The 17,414-nt window shown below is 36.8% G+C and overlaps 2 protein-coding genes across 10 annotated transcripts in view; one reads left to right on the top strand and one right to left on the bottom strand.

Annotated features, from left to right (window-relative positions):
* Window positions 1-17,414, bottom strand: part of LOC105494095 (FTO alpha-ketoglutarate dependent dioxygenase) — a 445,404-nt gene that overhangs the window by 421,229 nt on the left and 6,761 nt on the right. The gene's annotated exons all lie outside the window — the stretch shown is intronic.
* LOC105494093 (RPGRIP1 like) overlaps window positions 6,251-17,414 on the top strand; it is a 114,992-nt gene continuing 103,828 nt past the window's right edge. The window contains exons 1-3 of the mRNA XM_071084536.1: window positions 6,251-6,356; window positions 7,621-7,693; window positions 15,332-15,451. The gene's annotated coding sequence lies outside the window, so the exon portion shown is untranslated. The remainder of the gene's footprint in view (window positions 6,357-7,620; window positions 7,694-15,331; window positions 15,452-17,414) is intronic.

Below are 17,414 nucleotides of genomic sequence, written 5' to 3'. Positions count from 1 at the left end.
ACCATGTGGAAAAAAGTCTTAAATGAGATAGTAATCGTACATCCAAAATCAGCCCTTTCATTCGCAATCACATACACAGACCTCTGCACCCCTTTGCAACACTACATAAAGACCAAAGTAAACGTTTCATCCTGTGAGCTAACCCCAGGCACCACTGGACTAGCATCTAGTCCCTTAAACTAACAGCTGAAAGCTGACAGAATATGCCAGACAAGTCAGAGAATTTAGCCAGCAGAGCTGCTCAGATTTAAACTGTGCTATTTGAAACTTAGACCACTTGAGACAACAGTTCACTTTTCTCACCACAGCAACAGATTCAACCTCTTGGCCCTGTGAAAGTCATCTGAATATATTTAGCCAAAAGAAAAATAAAAAGAGAAAGAGAGAAAGAAAGAAAAGAAGAGGGGAAACTTCTATCTCCTGATTGAAGATATATTCAGCACTCTGATTTTTTTTATGCACATTTGATCATCCTGTTGACAGCCTTGGAAGTTAAGTAATATGGACTGCTGCACAGAGGTTTCAAACCTTGATGGAAACCAATGGCAGGCTCCTTTTGACAGTCAAATAATGACAAGCACGTTGCAGGCCAATGCCCGTCATTCACCAACATCTCCAACCTGCTCCAACTGCTGCGCAGTGACTAAGTGGAGGGTCAGAGGTTAAGCTCCAAGAAGCCAGCAATGAAGGGCAACTGTCATGCACCACTGCCTATTGTGAAGCAGCAAGGAGTGGCTGTCTCCTTCTGAACATGCAAAATGTTCTCATTCTGTCCAGGCAGAGACACATCTGAAGGTCCTAAATGAGACCATTGCCAATTCATGAAGCTCCAAACTGACAGCATGCCATTCAAGCTGTCTCAAATTTGACTTTTTTCCTATTTCAAATCACAAATGCATGCAAAGTATACCGTTAAGCATAACTCCTCAGTCATGGTTTTAAGCATGCTCTGCTTTTAGACACAGAGGTAGCCTCAGACACATACACATTCTCAAATTCTAAAAAATGAAAGAAAATGCAAAATTAATTTATTCTTCTTTAGGGAGTTTCTGATAAAGTATATAATCTAAAATGGCACAGAAAAAAACTGGATACAGATTTTCTAGGAAAGTTCCTAAATGTCTACAAAAGAAAATAATCTGAAGAAGGACTAATTTCATCATAATATGACCATACTATTATGAGAACTAAGAATATTATTGTGTATATATAGAATTTTATTTAATGAAAATAATGTAATTTAAGTATACAGTTCATCGACACATTTTATATTATTTTACAGTCTGTTTATAAAATTGTAGTCCACAAATGATTCAGAGTCCAGCATACGACACAAACACCTCCTTACACAATTCTAACTTTGGGCTCTTATTGCTTTTCTGTGTAGTGGAAATGCATTAAGATGTGTATGCATTAACATACAACCTGTAAAGAGGTTTCTTCTTTATCTTAATTGAGTAAAAAGAAATGTCTTATCTCATTTACAGGCCACATGATTGTCACTAAGTGACCAGCTAGGATCAAGAATTAAGTTGGACGGGTCTTCTTATAGCCTTTTCATCAACAATAGGATTTCTAAGAAACAGAGCCCTAAGTGGCCCTCATCAGACACAGCCTTTAGAGGTGTGAACTTGAAAATGATTTTATATAAAGGTGTGGGTCTACACCAGAGGCAACACTAGTCACTCTTTAACTCCTGATCACTACCACCTGCCCGTCCTTAAGTGAGCCTGGAGAGAGGAAATAACCCATCATCTACAAGGAACAAAGCCAAGACACCCCACTATCAAAGCTTGTATGAACAAAGGTCAACTAACTGCCCTATTCTCTACCAACAAGAATATAGCAGTTTCTAATATACATCTGCAGACAGCAAAACATAAATTATTTTAAGAAATATATGAGCATGTAGCAACCTTCCACTCTTAGGCAAAAATAGAAATTATGGCGCATAAATCCAGATTACTACATATAGTTTTGATCCAGAAAAATATTCCAAGCCATAAGTACACACATACTATTTGGATAGATGATCAAATAATGCTGTTCACAGTGAAGAGCATTCCACAATACAAAAGACTTGATAAAGATTTGAATATGAAGTGACTTCTCTTTCCAGCAGCATAATCTGAGTGGGAGAATTCCTTATCTAACATTCAGGTATATATGTACACAAAGATTGAATTGAGAGACAAGAACATCTTTCCCAAATCCTATATTTAGGCCTGAGTTGCAAACCTCACGGTATAACGTGAACTAATACAGGAAAAATAAAAGAAAGTTCTCCTTCAGACACCACAGGACAAATGAAAGGGAAGTACTCCTTTAGACATCACAGAGTATTAACGGTACTCACATTCCTAAAGGATAATACAGAACAAAAATTAAAATGACTTCAAAAACAGCTTAGCTGATTAATAGTCACAGATCCATAATGAATAACAAAAGTAACCCAAGAATTTAGGAGAGGCAGATCCCTGAGCAGATCCTAAGAAAATTTTACTGGACTTGAATAAGCTCAATGCTCAAATTATTAAATTATCAGCAATTTCCTATACTACAGGAAACAGAGGGTATCGTGCCTCAGTTTGCTGTTCTCAATCCCAGACTCAGAGGACCAAGCTAAATTTCTTCCTTGGGGCTTCTGGCTCGACTTTACATGAAGAGTCCACACTTCATCCTTTCATGTAGGAGGAGAAACTGACCAGACATGAAATGGTCATAAAATCCACCTATTATTTCCCCTATTCAAATATTTTACTGGGGGGAATAATGGCAATTGGCCAAAATGAGGCAGGTAGACTCATTCTGGATTTGCTAAAGCCGACCATGACAGTTTTCCATGAACATTCAAGAGGAGGAGCTAGTCCTCGTATCTATTCTCTCTAACCCAGGACACAATAATAATTCTTAACAACAGGATTTCTAATCACAGATAGAGCCCTAGTGGCCCTCATCAGAGACAGTCTTTAGTGGTACAAATGAACTTGAAAATAAACATTATATAAAGGTATTGGTCTATACCAGTAGCAGCACTGTAGACTGGTGTCAAACTCCTGACCTCGTGGCAGCACTGGTGTAGACCAACACCTTTAAGCTCTGATCACCATCACCCACCCTTCCTTAAGTGACCCTGGGGAAAGGAGGTAACTCATCATCTATAAGCCTGTAATCCCAGCACTTTGGGAGGCCGAGATGGGCGGATCACGAGGTCAGGAGATCGAGACCATCCTGGCTAACACGGTGAAACCCCGTCTCTACTAAAAAATACAAAAAACTAGCCGGGCGAGATGGCGAGCGCCTGTAGTCCCAGCTACTCGGGAGGCTGAGGCAGGAGAATGGCGTAAACCCAGGAGGCGGAGCTTGCAGTGAGCTGAGATCCGGCCACTGCACTCCAGCCTGGGCGACAGAGCGAGACTCTGTCTCAAAAAAAAAAAAAAAAAAAAAAAGAAATAAAGCCAAGATACCCTATTATTCAGACATTATTCATCCAATAAATGTCTGGGAAATGAATTAATATGTGAACTCCCCAATACTCCTTGTCAAACTTTCTACTGGGCTGGTGGACAAAGGAGTACATCAGGATGGCATTTCTTAGAAAGAAATAGATTTGATTCATATCCTCAAAAGATCAGGATGACAACTGCTGGGTTCTACTTTCCCTGTTCACCCACCATCACCCGGTTCTATCTTTCTATATGTCCCAAATGTCAAGTTTAATATCTAAAACATCTTTCATCTGAAAGCATGATTCGGGAAGAACTTTTCAAGATGATGCTGAATTCAGCAACATCCAAAAGCAGGCAAATGAGTGGCTCCTGCTATTTCGGTGTTCCACAGATCAGTGGAGGTGAGTAGGAACTCCCACAAATGGAAAATGTGGCCCCAACAACCCTATCCTGGTATTTGTTCCAGGTGCTGACAGCAATCAAGAGTCCCCTTAGACCTAAACCGAGGTTACCACTCTCCCTCCTTCTACCATGTGTCTTTTCGTTAGATCCTTGGTGACAGAGTGACAAAGCATCTAGTTTTAGGTTTTTGTCTTTCTTTTATAAATGAAGGCAAAAGCCTATATGATTAGAGCTCAAATAATTTTAGAAACATTTGCTACATACTTGTGATGAGGCATGGGGAATAAAGTTAAATGGGAGTCTTGCTCTTCTCTCTGCCTGATTCTGTAAAGTGAGATGCTTAACTGAAGTGCCTGAGTGTTTTGAGATCATTAGAAGTATGAGCTGACCCAACCAGGTGACCCGTTTTCCTCCTTTCAGTAGAACAAAGGCTAGACACACTCATTTTACCATATTCATTGTACACTGAACTGTCAGTGCAAGGGGTACCAGTTGCCTCCAGGTCATGAAATAATACTAAAAACTTTATAATCATTCATTGATTTAGTTTTCAGCATACTATATCATTTGAATCCAATGGGAGCATAAAGAGCTATTTGTGAGGTCAACCACGGTACAGACAGATGCTGACATGCTATTGATGGCAAGGTGGAAAGAAATTGCTAAATACAGCAGATCAATACCTCGTTTCAGTGTTACAGCCTTCTGCAGACATAAAATATATATCTTTACAGCTACAAAAATAATAATAATGAAAGTGGGAGATAAATGCTTCCCTCAAGGTAAACTATTTGATTAGCTAAGGGCAAAGGTGACAGCAGCAGTTACACTAAAGTAACTTTATAGTCTTAAATAAAAACAGAAGGAAGAGCAGTAGATGAAATGGCAAAATGAATCGGGACACATAGGTGGTTCAGACATAACTCTTTTAAAAAACAAATAGGTAAAGGGCCACCAAAATCTACGATTTCTCCTATGGCTACAAATGCAGTTTCCTTAGATCTATTCTGGCATACGGTTTTACACAAAACTTTTTTTTTTTTTTTTTTGAGATGGAGTCTCACCCTGTCACCCAGGCTGGAGTGCAATCGCACAACCTCAGCTCACTACAACCTCTGCCTCCCAGGTTCAAGCGATTCTCCTGCCTCAGCTTCCCAAGTAGCTGGGATTACAGGCACACACCACCACGCCTAGTTAATTTTTTGTATCTTTGGTAGAGATGGGGTTTCACCATGTTGGCCAGGCTGGTCTCGAACTATGATCTTGTGATCTACCTACCTCATCCTCCCAAAGTGCTGGGACTACAGGCATGAGCCACCACGCCTGGCCTACACAAAACATTTTCTAAGCAAAATATTTTCTATTGGTGATGAAGAGCAGATTGACAGTTAAGGTTAAATAACTGTTCAGTAAAGTTAAAAAAAAAAAAAACAAAAAACACAAAGCTTAACTTCCAGTCTATATATGTTTCCATTTGACAAGAAATGCTGAGAGTCAACTACATTTGTAGCATCTTACTAGACACAAAAAATAAATTTATATCAGTGTTGTCAGCCAGAGGGATCTCATAATCCCCATAGGGAAATGAGAATTACTGTGTTTGTATAAAATACTACTATATATAAGCAATCATAAAATGTAAAATTTAATATGACCTAATGTCAACCACCATTCACCAGTAAGTGTACCATACACCAGTAAGTGTACCATACACAAACTTACCGTTAGTATCATACTTTTTGACATAGGAAATAAAGTCGGTAAGGAAAGAGATGAAGGGAATAATCCTCAAACGCTTCATGAAAGAGGAGGGACTTAAGAAAAGACCTCAGGGTCTGGTGGATCATACAATCATTAAAATAGTTTTTATTAGCCGGGCGAGGTGGCAGGCGCCTGTAGTCCCAGCTACTCGGGAGGCTGAGGCAGGAGAATGGCGTAAACCCGGGAGGCAGAGCTTGCAGTGAGCCGAGATCCGGCCACTGCACTCCAGCCTGGGTGACAGAGCGAGACTCCGTCTCAAAAAAAAAAACAAACAAATAAATAAAAAATAAATAAATAAATAAAATAGTTTTTATTTCTCAGATGAAACTCTTTCTGTAGATCTCCCAAGTTTGAGCTTATAAACAACCAAGCAGAATTTACCATCAATTATCTGAGATATGAAGTCTCCCAGAAATCTTTAAAAGCTGTGTAAAGGGTAAGTATCTCTGTTTTCAAAAAATTATAGTTTTTCCTACTGCAATGAATGGTTTAAAAAAAATATGGGGGCAGAGGGTGAGAAGAGCACATTGCTCTTCATAATGCTGAAATGTCATAATGCTGAAATGTCAGTGGTTTGTGAAATCCTTCAGTGACCAATATTCGAAAAGAGAGTATGTAACACCTACCCAGAAAATACTATCACTCTGCATTTAGACAGTGTTTAGCAATTTTAAAACAACCTGTTAACCTAAGACCGACTTATATGATGATATTTATTTCCCCAAAGAACATGGGAACTCTCAGGTAAGTAAAAGAGACTTACTTGATACAATTATCACCCTTCCATAGCAACGAACAAAGTAAATTAAAAATAAAAATAAATCTCAGTGCAAGAGAAACAATGAAAATGTAATGTAACTGCAATTGAAAGGGAAGGAATAATCATACATTTATTTTTCATCCAATTGAGAAAAAAATTTTAACAATATTAATAGCTGTCCTAAATTGTATAAAAATAGAAAATTGTTTTACCAATTTTATAATTTGTTATCAATCTGTATCAACGCCACTATTTTATTAGTCTATACTTCAGGAACAGAGTATAATGTCTCTAGCCGATCTTCTGCAGAAGAAATGAGATGGTGCCAAAAGGTTGACATCCTCAAGTTACACATGTGCATTTCACTAGACTGTGTGTTGATGTAGCTGTCTAGGTCAACCTGAGTAAACTGGGAGAAGCAATGTGATTGGGGCAAGGCTCCTAGGTCTTGGTCCAATTGAGGACCACTTAGTAATTCATGTTTGAAAAGTAGGTCTCAGGCCAGGTACAATGGCTCATACCTGTAATCCTAGGACTTTGGGAGGCCAAGACAGGCAGATAGCTTGAGCCCAAGGGTTTGAAACCAGCCTGAGCAACATAGTGAGACCCGTTCTCTATAAAATGTACAAAAATTAGCCAGGTTTTGTGGCGCACACCTGTAGTCTCAGCTACTGAGGATCCTGGGGTGGGAGGATTGCTTGAGCCCAGGAGGTCAAGGCTACAGTAAGTTATGACTGCGCCACTGCACTCCAGCCTGGGTGACGGAGCAGGACCCAGGACCCTGTCTCAAAGAAAAAAAAAAAATGGAAAAGAAAAGTACATCTCAGAAAACATTCGATCGACAAACATTTACTGTATATCTGTCAACAAAGTTCTGTGCTAGATACTTCAGAAGACACAGATATATATATATACACATATATATATCTTTTTAAGTTTCTGTGTTTCTAACACAAAGAAATAATAAATGTCTGAGATGATGAATATGCTAATTATGCTGATCTGATCTGATCACTATACACGATATGTATCAAAACACTATGTACTCCATGAATATGTACAATATTGTCTACTTAAAAATAAATTTCTGTTCCTAAAAACTTGATAATTTCTACATGGTGGAGAGGGGGAGAAGTGGTGGATGAGATAAGAATGCTAAAAACCTATTTTAAATCATATTTATATCTACATAACATTGTTAGTATTCAAAGTGCTTTTACATTTATTATCTTATTGATGACATTTCAGATGAAGCTGGGAAGAGAGTTATTATCCCCATTTTACAGATGAAACATCACAGAGATTGGAGGACTCATACAAGGTAATGTCTAGTAAGTGGCGTATGTGAGACTCCAAGTTTAGCCCTCCAGCTACCGGTGATGTGCACTGGTAGTTGGAAGACTAAACTTCCACTAACTATAGCAGGCTACTTACTACTTGTGTGGAGTGAAAGGGGAATGGGGGTATTCATGGTATTCATTCAGGAAACATTAGTTCAGTGCCTATTGTGTTCAAAAGTCTGTGGACATTGGGGTACAAAAATAAAATAAAATACAGTCTGTATAACTAAGCTATGAGAAAGAAAATGAAAAAATCATTAGAATACTGAATAAGTGCTACAAAAACATGCACAAATTGATACAGAAACAGAAAAGAGAAAACTACTTCAAGATTTTGAAATACTTTCCACATTAAACAAAAAAGAATAAAAATGAACTAAGTAAGCATTCATCTCAAGATGTTGCCAAAAGCAGCTCAGGCAATGCAGGACAAAGAAAGCAATAAAAACAAAGGTAGAAATTAATGAATTAGAGCATAAACAAATTCAAGAGCTTGTTTAAAAAAAAAAAAAAAAAAAAAAAAGACTACCAGCAAATACAGTCAATTTTTAAAGAGAAGACATGAATATACAAAGTTATAATTCAAAAGAAGATGGAAAAAGTGAATATGAAATTTTTAAAATTATAAAACTATACTCAATTCTACCCTAGTAAACCAGAGAATGTTATGTTCAATGCCATGTCAATAAATGTAAAACTCTGCCCTGCTAAGATATAATGACAAAAATTTACTCAAGAATTAAACTAAATAGACAATAGCCAGGCATGGTGGTGCACGCCTGCAATCCCACCTACTCAAGGGGCTGAAGCAGGAGAACTGCTTGAGCCTGGAAGGCAGAGATTGCAGTAAGCCAAGACTACAACGTGGGTGACACAGCAAGACTCTGCTCAAAAAAAAAAAAAAAAAAAAGAAAAAGAAAAAGAAGAAGTAAAGTTCAAACTCCCAACAGGCAAATAATCCTGATGCTTTGTAAATGGCTCCTAAGCAGAGAAGGAGGAGGAAAATTCTGCAAGTCATTTCATGACACTAGCATAATACGATACCAAATTTGACAAAAAGAAAGCACACAAAGCAGTTTCTCAGTATTTTTACTCACTTTACCTTCTTCTACTGTGATCTTATCCCCATCAGCCAAAAATGCTTTATTAGGCTTTACAAACTGTAGCTTGAATTACGTTCAACATGTATGTTATACAGGACCCATTCAAAGATTCTGATGTATCCTCAGCCCCTGGAGTACCACTCTGCAGTTTCCATAAGAATCGCTGTACTGACCCATCTTACTTTCCTAATTGAAATACTAAAAAGTTGAATTCAGCAATATATTAAAGGACCTATATAATACAACCAAGTAGGCTTTATCCCAAGGAACCATAATTAGAAAGTCTAATAAATGACATTTTATCAGGAGAAGTAAAGATACTACCATCTAAACAGATATCCAAAAAACGTTCCTAAAATTCATTAAAATTCAACCTCAGCCCCTGGGGAGAAAAAAAAAAAAAAAGTAAGAATCAAAGATAACTGCCAACAACTACCACTTTACTTAATATTAGAATCCCAAAGTATAACTGTTGAAGACATGACTATCTGCTATAACTGCTACCGACTGGAGGTTCTAGACAAGGTAATAATGGAAGAAAAAAAAGACAGGAGAGTATAATTACTGAAAGAGGAAAAAACAAATTATATTTGCAGAAATTAGATGATCTACCTCGTATATATCCAGAAAACCCAAGAAAATCATCCTAAAATATTAGAATGATAAGGACACATTCTGTATTGTGGCCAAATACAAAAATAGCACACACATAAAAAACTTTCTTAAGTATCATTTAAAAAACACAATTTTTAAATATCCCATTTGCAATAGTAACCAAAAAATAGTAATCAAAAATATAAAATACCCATGTATTTTACATAAAGTAATAAATAGTTCCCAACTGAACAAAATTACAAAACTTTCTGAAGATCATAAAACTTAAAAAAATGTAGAGACAGATAATTACTGAATGAGAAAAATCATTTACCATAAATATTTCAGTTATTTCCAGATTAATGTATATTTTTAATGCAATAACAATTAAAATAGCAACAGACTGGCAGGGCACATGGAGGACCTTGACAAAGTGATTTTTAAATTTACCTGGGAAAAAATTTAGGTTGTCTTCTCCATGCAAGAGATGAGCCACGGAATTTTTGAAAGTAAAGACTAATTATAGGGGCCTTATGCTGCCAAATATAGAAAGATATTATAAAACTATGGCAGTTAAAATGATGTATCAAAGTAAAAACAAACAGGATAAAAAGCAGATCTGATTATTTAAGCCTTCAAATCAGTACGTAAAAGATAAGTCAGTAAATGCAAGCAGCAATATCTCATCGGCCTTGGGGAAGAAAAATTTCCACATCTACTCCATACCATAACACCAACAAATTCTAGACACATTTTAACAATTATAAGAAAAAAATATAAAATATTAATAACCAGAAGAACATGTAAATGACTGTTAATCTAATACTGAGGGGGAAAATGTTTTTCTAATTATAAATGAAGGAAAACTTCTGAATAACAAAAATATAGTCAGGCAATAAACAAACTGGAAAAATCTTTCTATCACATGATTAGTAAATAACATCTCTAATCTACAAAATATGTTTCCAAATCAGTAAGAAAAGACAAACACGTTAGTAAAATGAACAAAGCCTGTATGAATAAACAAATCACAAAAGAACTATATTTTGCCAATATAAATGGTGGGAGGAAATTCAACCAAATATAATAATTAGGAAAATACAAATTACCTCCACAAGTTCCTACTTCTCCTCCAAATTGGCAAATATTTTTGTTTTCTGATAATTCCCGGTGTTAACAGTGGATGTACCAATAAGCACTCTCATATATTGCTTCTTAAATTGGAAACTGGCATTACCTCCCTGGAAACTTGACAATGAGAAGCAAAAATCTTAACAAAAGTTAGCCCATACAATTCTCCTTTTAATTTATCCTATGAAATATTCCAAAGACTTGCAGAGATTTATGTACAAGAATGTTCACTAAAGGATAACCTATGATAGAATGGAAAAAAATCCATATGATAAAATACTATACAATTGGAATTATATGAAAAAATATTCATTATATACTGGATGGTAAAAAAAGCAGAGTAAAAAATATACACATTATCATTCTAATTTTTGTTTAAAATATATCTTTGTAAACAGTATTTATCTCTGAAGAATTATGAGACTTTTTTCTGCCTCATATTTTTCCGTATTTGTTAGTTTTTCTAAAATAAAAAATTTTTCTAAAATAAAATAAGAAAAAAAAATCATTAAGAAATTTAAGAAATGCTTCTCTATCTCATATACCATATGCTTATATATACGGTGTGGTTCTATATTTATGAAGCTGACTTTCATGAGCTGCACATGAAAAATAATTTCATTATTTTAATAGTCACATGCATAGTAATAATAACTAACCTTATACAGCACTTACCCCAACAATATTCTAAATGCTTTATATATATTAAATCATTTAATCTTCACAACTATTATGATCCCCATTTTACAGATGAAGGTTGAGGCTCAAGGAGATTAGGTGACTTGCCCAAGATCACTCAGCCAGTAAATAGCAGAGCAAAAGGAATCCATGTTCTTAACCACCACAGGCTACCGTTTCTCCTCATAAACTATACTCTAAAGCAATAAGACTGGTTTATAACATAAATGCCAGAACATAAACAACATAAGCACTATCTCCTTTCAAGTAGCCTCCTTGGGAAACTCTATACATTTCCAAAGATGTGGTCATTGATCAAAACATTTTTGGAAATCTTTCCTTTGACTATCCCCCTAGGGTAGTAAACATGTCTCCAGTGAGGAAGGAAGAGATTTCTTTCAAACAGCTACGAGTCATTCGGAAACAAGTCTCAAAGTGGATGTCAGAATTCTGCTTTTGATAACACAGCAAGAAAAACCAGTGAGGCTGATTTTACTATTGCGCCCATGCACCCAAGAAGGACACATTCACAGTAGACTAGTATTTACTATACTGCATTGTTATAATTATTTGTTTACATAGCTGTCTTCCTCCTAAACTGAGGTCCTCAATGGCAAAGATTATATCTTACTCGTCCTCAAGTCTCCAGCCTGTCATCCAAGTCCTGGTACACAAAGGGTGCTAATTAAGTATTTCTGAATGAACTCTACAGAGAATGTCACACAAATGCTTCGAGCTGTAACAACATATTAGAATAAATATACTGCCAAGAGGGCATCTGAGTCTATATACAAATAAACATATAAGGTATGTGGAAAGAGATTATAATGAAAAAAATGGGAATTTTACAAAATTCCCAAAATTCCAAATATTCAGGAAGACAGACATCAGTTTTTAACGAGTCTTCTCATAATAACGTTTAGCTGTAGTCATTTGTCACAAGACATAAGAGGGGGAGCGGATATGCCTCATTGTCTAAAAAGCAATCTACTGAACCAAGGATGCAGAAACAAACATAAACTTTCTCAGACAACAATGCAAAAACACATCTCCTCCACAGAAGACACCAGGATGCATCCTGCCTATGGGTTCAATCGACAAACCACAACCTGGTGCCTGAAGTATAAATCAAAGTCCCTGGTACTTATTGACATTTGCTACCTGCAAATTTCTAATATGTGCGAGACGGGCCTATTTTTATTTACAGCACAAACCACAGACTGAATGTAAAACAAGATGCTTAATAAATCCAGAGGAACATAAAACACCAGCATAACTCAGACAGCAAGACAGACACTCACTCCTTAATTAAGTGGCTGATGTTCTGTTTAAAACAAAAAGACAACCCTGGGCTATAGCTAAGATTAAGCGCTCAGTGTTGCAAGGGAAAAGGCAGCCATTTTCAGGGCAGAGCCTTTAAATCATGAAAAATAAAGCATCTAATAGTCTGTATTCAATAGTAAGTAGACAGTCAGGACACAGACTGATTTGGATTAACACATTTTCAGTTATAACAAGTAATTTTACAGAGGATTAGTATCTTGATGGTCTGATCAATATGAGGCACCGCTGCTATTACACATGAAGAGAAAATTGCCCCTCTGGTAATAAAGTGTGCGTGTCTTCGTTCTCCTTCATTTGCTGAGTCCATTACTGTAATGGTTCCAGCATTAACAGCTGGGGCAATTTAGGCAGCAGGGGTCTGATGATTTTAAAAGCTGGGAACACTGGCTACTCATCCTTTCCTCCCTTGCAGTCTGCATATGCAACTCCTCTGCCTGGCTGTGGTTCCAACACAAGGATCGTGTTTTATGAGAACAATGACTACTATTTCCCAATTATTGTCTCATTAATAGTGTTACCAGCCAATAATGGAACTAAAACAAAAATGGCTCACAGCATATTGGCTGCTGATTCGGCGAAAAATTGCACACTATTTACTTAAATAACAAGATTGACATGACAACAGGCTACAGTCCACATAAACTGTAATGTTTGCATTCATTTGCCCGGTGCTAGTCTCATATTCTTAAGCCAAAAAAAATGCTGTTGTGCTGACAGACAAAAAAAAAAAAATCATCAGCAGAATTTTCCATCTTTGTTTTCAAAAAATGGCAAACTGGAAAATAGTGAGATAACAGACTGCTGTACATAGAAATAGAAAATCCATATTAATGCAGCCTTGAGACTTTAATCATGCCCAATTCAGCAGAGTGAGTTAAGGTTGCAACATCAGCCCATTTTATATTATTACTGGAGAAATGCTGGCCCTTGAGGCTCAGCCTTGAATGATCCAGTCACTAAATGAAGGTGCCAAAGGGCAGACTTAGGGCTAATGCAGAAATCAGAGCTCTGAATTTTCTGATCACAAACAATTATGAAAACACTCATGCTCTGGCAACAAATCTCCTCCTCAGAGCAGCTGCAACATAATTTGGTCCTTCAAACTGAATTTTCTACTTGGTTTCTACCAGTTGTAAAGGTCTTAACTGCCCTTTATCCATATGGCAGTTTTTTAACATAAGGAGACGCATGGTCACTTTGGAAGCAGGTCATTTCCAAAACTACAGAGTAAATAAATGATCGGCATAGCAACAGGACAGATGCTTATAGCAAAAACAAAAATGCACGCCTAAGAGTCAAACTCATAGAATCTGAGAGTAGAAAGGTGATTACCAGGGCTGGGAGGATGGGAAAGAGCTAATCAAGCGGCATAAAGTTTCAATTATGCAAGATGAATCAGTGCCAGAGATCTGCTATCCAACATTGTACCTACAGTTTACAATTCTTTATTGTACACTTAAAAAGGTGGTAAGAGAGTAGATCTTATGTTGTGTTCTTACCATAATAAAATACATTTTTTAAAAGGCAAACCATAGCATCAATTCAAGGTTTAACTTTCAAACATGTGATGGCTTAACAAACAGCATGCCAAGGACAAAAGTTTGGAAACAAGCCCTTACCAACACAAATCTTCATCTCTTCAACCTGTTCTAACCCAACCCAAGGAATCCTAAGAATCCTCCCAGTTTACACTGTGAAATCAACCAGTGAGACAATTTTATAAAATATTACAAAATCAGTTTATAATAGAAGATTAAATGAATGTGCTTAGCAGAACTCTAAATTCACCTTCTCTAAGGTGTGTTTTTTCATTAAGGTTCCAAAAGGACCATCTTAACAAAAGTTCCCCTCCTCTAAAAGTTAGGAAGTCACATTTTAAATATAACTTTAGCAAGAAATCTACCATAATAAACTAACAACAACAAAATACTCTAAATCTGAAGGGTGAACTGGCATTTTAAAATTGGAAGAGAACACTTGAAAACAAGTGTCGATAGTTGCTGAAGTATGTGTTGAACAGAAGAGTCTTGTTTCTCAAAACTGATGCCCACACCTATGATATATTAAGTAACTTAAAATTCATAAGATATTAACCATTTTCCATTATTTCTTTCAAATTCCGGTTCCAGCTCTCACTATTAGAAATTCTACTGACCAATAACAAGTGATGCTCTTGGGAATTCATTCATTATTTGACAAGTATGGAATATCTACCATGTGTCTGGCAAAATCTTAAGAGCTAGGGATAAAATGGTGAATGACAAAACTGAAAAAAAAAAACATGATCTCTACGTTTTTGGAGACTATCATCCACACGCCAAAATCTGTATCGCTAAACTCAGCCACAATAAATCTCATCAGCAGCCAAGGATCCAGAATCATAATTATGAAAGGTCACATGTATCACATAGCAGATGCTGGCCGCTCTCAACCATTTAATCTTTCTTCACCAGATACTTATTAATGTCTCCTTTGTGGAAGACATCCTGCCAGGTACAATGGAGAGATGAAAAGATGAATTAGACACAAATGCTATCTTCAAGGAAGCTACTGTTTGCTCAAAGTGTCTAAGACTTTTTTTTTTGGAATGGCTAATTTAGTTTTCAAAACCAATACTAGGAGGGTTAGGAAACAGGCCTGGAAATAACAGAAAGTAACAAGAACTCACTGTTACTTGGTAGTTTAGCTAGTTAATTTTCAAGTAAGTTACAGTATTTAAAGTGGTTTGGAAGTTATGATCAAATACACTAACTCTTCGTCTATTTACAGAAGTCAACTGAACCTCCGAAACAGTGATTAAAGGCTTACCCATATATTGAAGAAGAGATTAAGCAAAAAATAATAATGGATTTCGGGAAGAAGGAAAACAAACAGAGTAGAATCTGTCAGGTGAGGTTTTCATTTTTCAAGTCCCCTGGTCTTTGGCCTAACACCAAAACTGTCTTATATTTAGTGTCCAGTTTAGGTAAACTGGTGACATAATCTAGAATGTCCCATAATAAAACTAGACTCCAAAAGAACATTCTCAGGACCTCAATAAAATGCCAAATTTGAAATATAAAATAAGGTAAAAATACCCAGTCAGTACAAACATAAATAGCAAACTTTCTTTTTTTGAGTTATTGTTATTATTATTTAGAGATGGGGTCTCGCTCTGTTGTCCAGGCTGGAGTGCAGTGGCACAATCACAGCTCACTGTAACCTCCAACTCCTGGTCTCAAGGGAGCCTCCTCCACCTTGGCCTCGCAAAGCACTGGGATTACAGGTATGAGCCACTGCATTTGGCCAAGTTATTATTTTTATAACTCAATAAACTTTATCATTTAAAGCCGATAAGACAACTATCACCAAAAGCAGAAGAGTTTTTAAATCATGTTACTTAAAACGGTAGGTTATATATCCTGGATATTTTCCTTCACTGATAAAAATGTACATTACTCAAACAAAATTATTAAATGTTCTTAGGTATATAACCGTTTCCTTAATAAACTTAAACTAGTTCTATTTTTAATCGTTTAAAAGATGATCTAACCTAAGCCAGCATAAGAGTCTTTGAAGCTAACTTGGAATTCAACATTCATAGCTTTTTATTCTATGACTAATGAAACAGTTTTAATGTTTCTGATAAACCCAGTAAGGAATCCCAGGCCTCTCATAAGGATACACCTTTAAACAGATCTTCTAAGGAAGGAATTCCATGACTACTAGGCCATGTTAGATCCTCTTTGCTACCATGTCCTCCCGTGATAAAACTCACCACTCTACTGTTGGTACTTATTTACCTTCCATGGCCAGCCAGCCAGTTCCATGGGACTGTGTCTGCCATCTTTACCCTCGTGCTAAGTACACTGCTCAACACTTAATCAGGTTCCTTATCTGAACCACAGAACATAGAAAATGGTTTGAGTGACTATATTCTCAATTTTCTGAAAGGTGGTACAAAACTAGTACCATTCTGGCTGCATGGGAAATAAGTTAATGGAACCCCAGTTGAGAAAATCCACTTGACTAGACACTCAACGTAAGTTTACAGAATAAATGTCCTGGGATCAGAATACACACACACACACATATATATATACCGAATATATATCTACTTGGGTCAGATAGGCAGTAGTGCAGGTGGTGGTTATGATGGTGATAATGATGATGAGGATGATGATGATGATGATAAGAAGATGGTGATAATAACAATATTTATTTTTTTATTTTATTTTATTTTTTTATTTTTTGAGACAGAGTCTCGCTCTGTCACCCAGGCTGGAGGGCAGGGGCGTCATCTCAGCTCACTGCAAGTTCCGCCTCCCGGGTTTACGCCATTCTCCTGCCTCAGCCTCCTGAGTAGCTGGGACTACAGGTGCCCGCCACCACGCCCGGCTAGTGTTTTGTATTTTTTAGTAGAGACGGGGTTTCACCGTTTTAGCCAGGATGGGCTCGATCTCCTAACCTCGTGATCCGTCCATCTTGGCCTCCCAAAGTGCTGGGATTACAGGCTTGAGCCACCGCGCCCGGCCACAATGTTTGTTTTTACTGTGTGCCAGCAATGTTTTATGTGCTATATAATATCTCAATCCCTACCAGAACCATATCACTCTAATTTGATAGATGAGGAAACAGAGGCTCAGAGAAGTTAAATTGCTTGCTCAAGTAAACGAGGGAGCAGAATTCAATTTCAGGAGTCTGTATCTAAAGCCCCACACTACACCACTATTTTGTGACTGAAAGGGCAAAACTGGATGACAGAAAAATGGAAAGCGTATTTCCTGCCTAAAAGGGAAGCCACTATTCAATTCTAGTTAGGAAAATGCATGCCCAATGTTACCAGATACTCTAGTTTTTCAAGAGAGTCAGA

The sequence above is a fragment of the Macaca nemestrina genome, chromosome 18 (genome assembly GCF_043159975.1).
Source record: "Macaca nemestrina isolate mMacNem1 chromosome 18, mMacNem.hap1, whole genome shotgun sequence".
In the NCBI taxonomy this organism is placed as follows: domain Eukaryota; kingdom Metazoa; phylum Chordata; class Mammalia; order Primates; family Cercopithecidae; genus Macaca; species Macaca nemestrina.
This window is presented reverse-complemented; position numbering and strand designations above follow the sequence as displayed.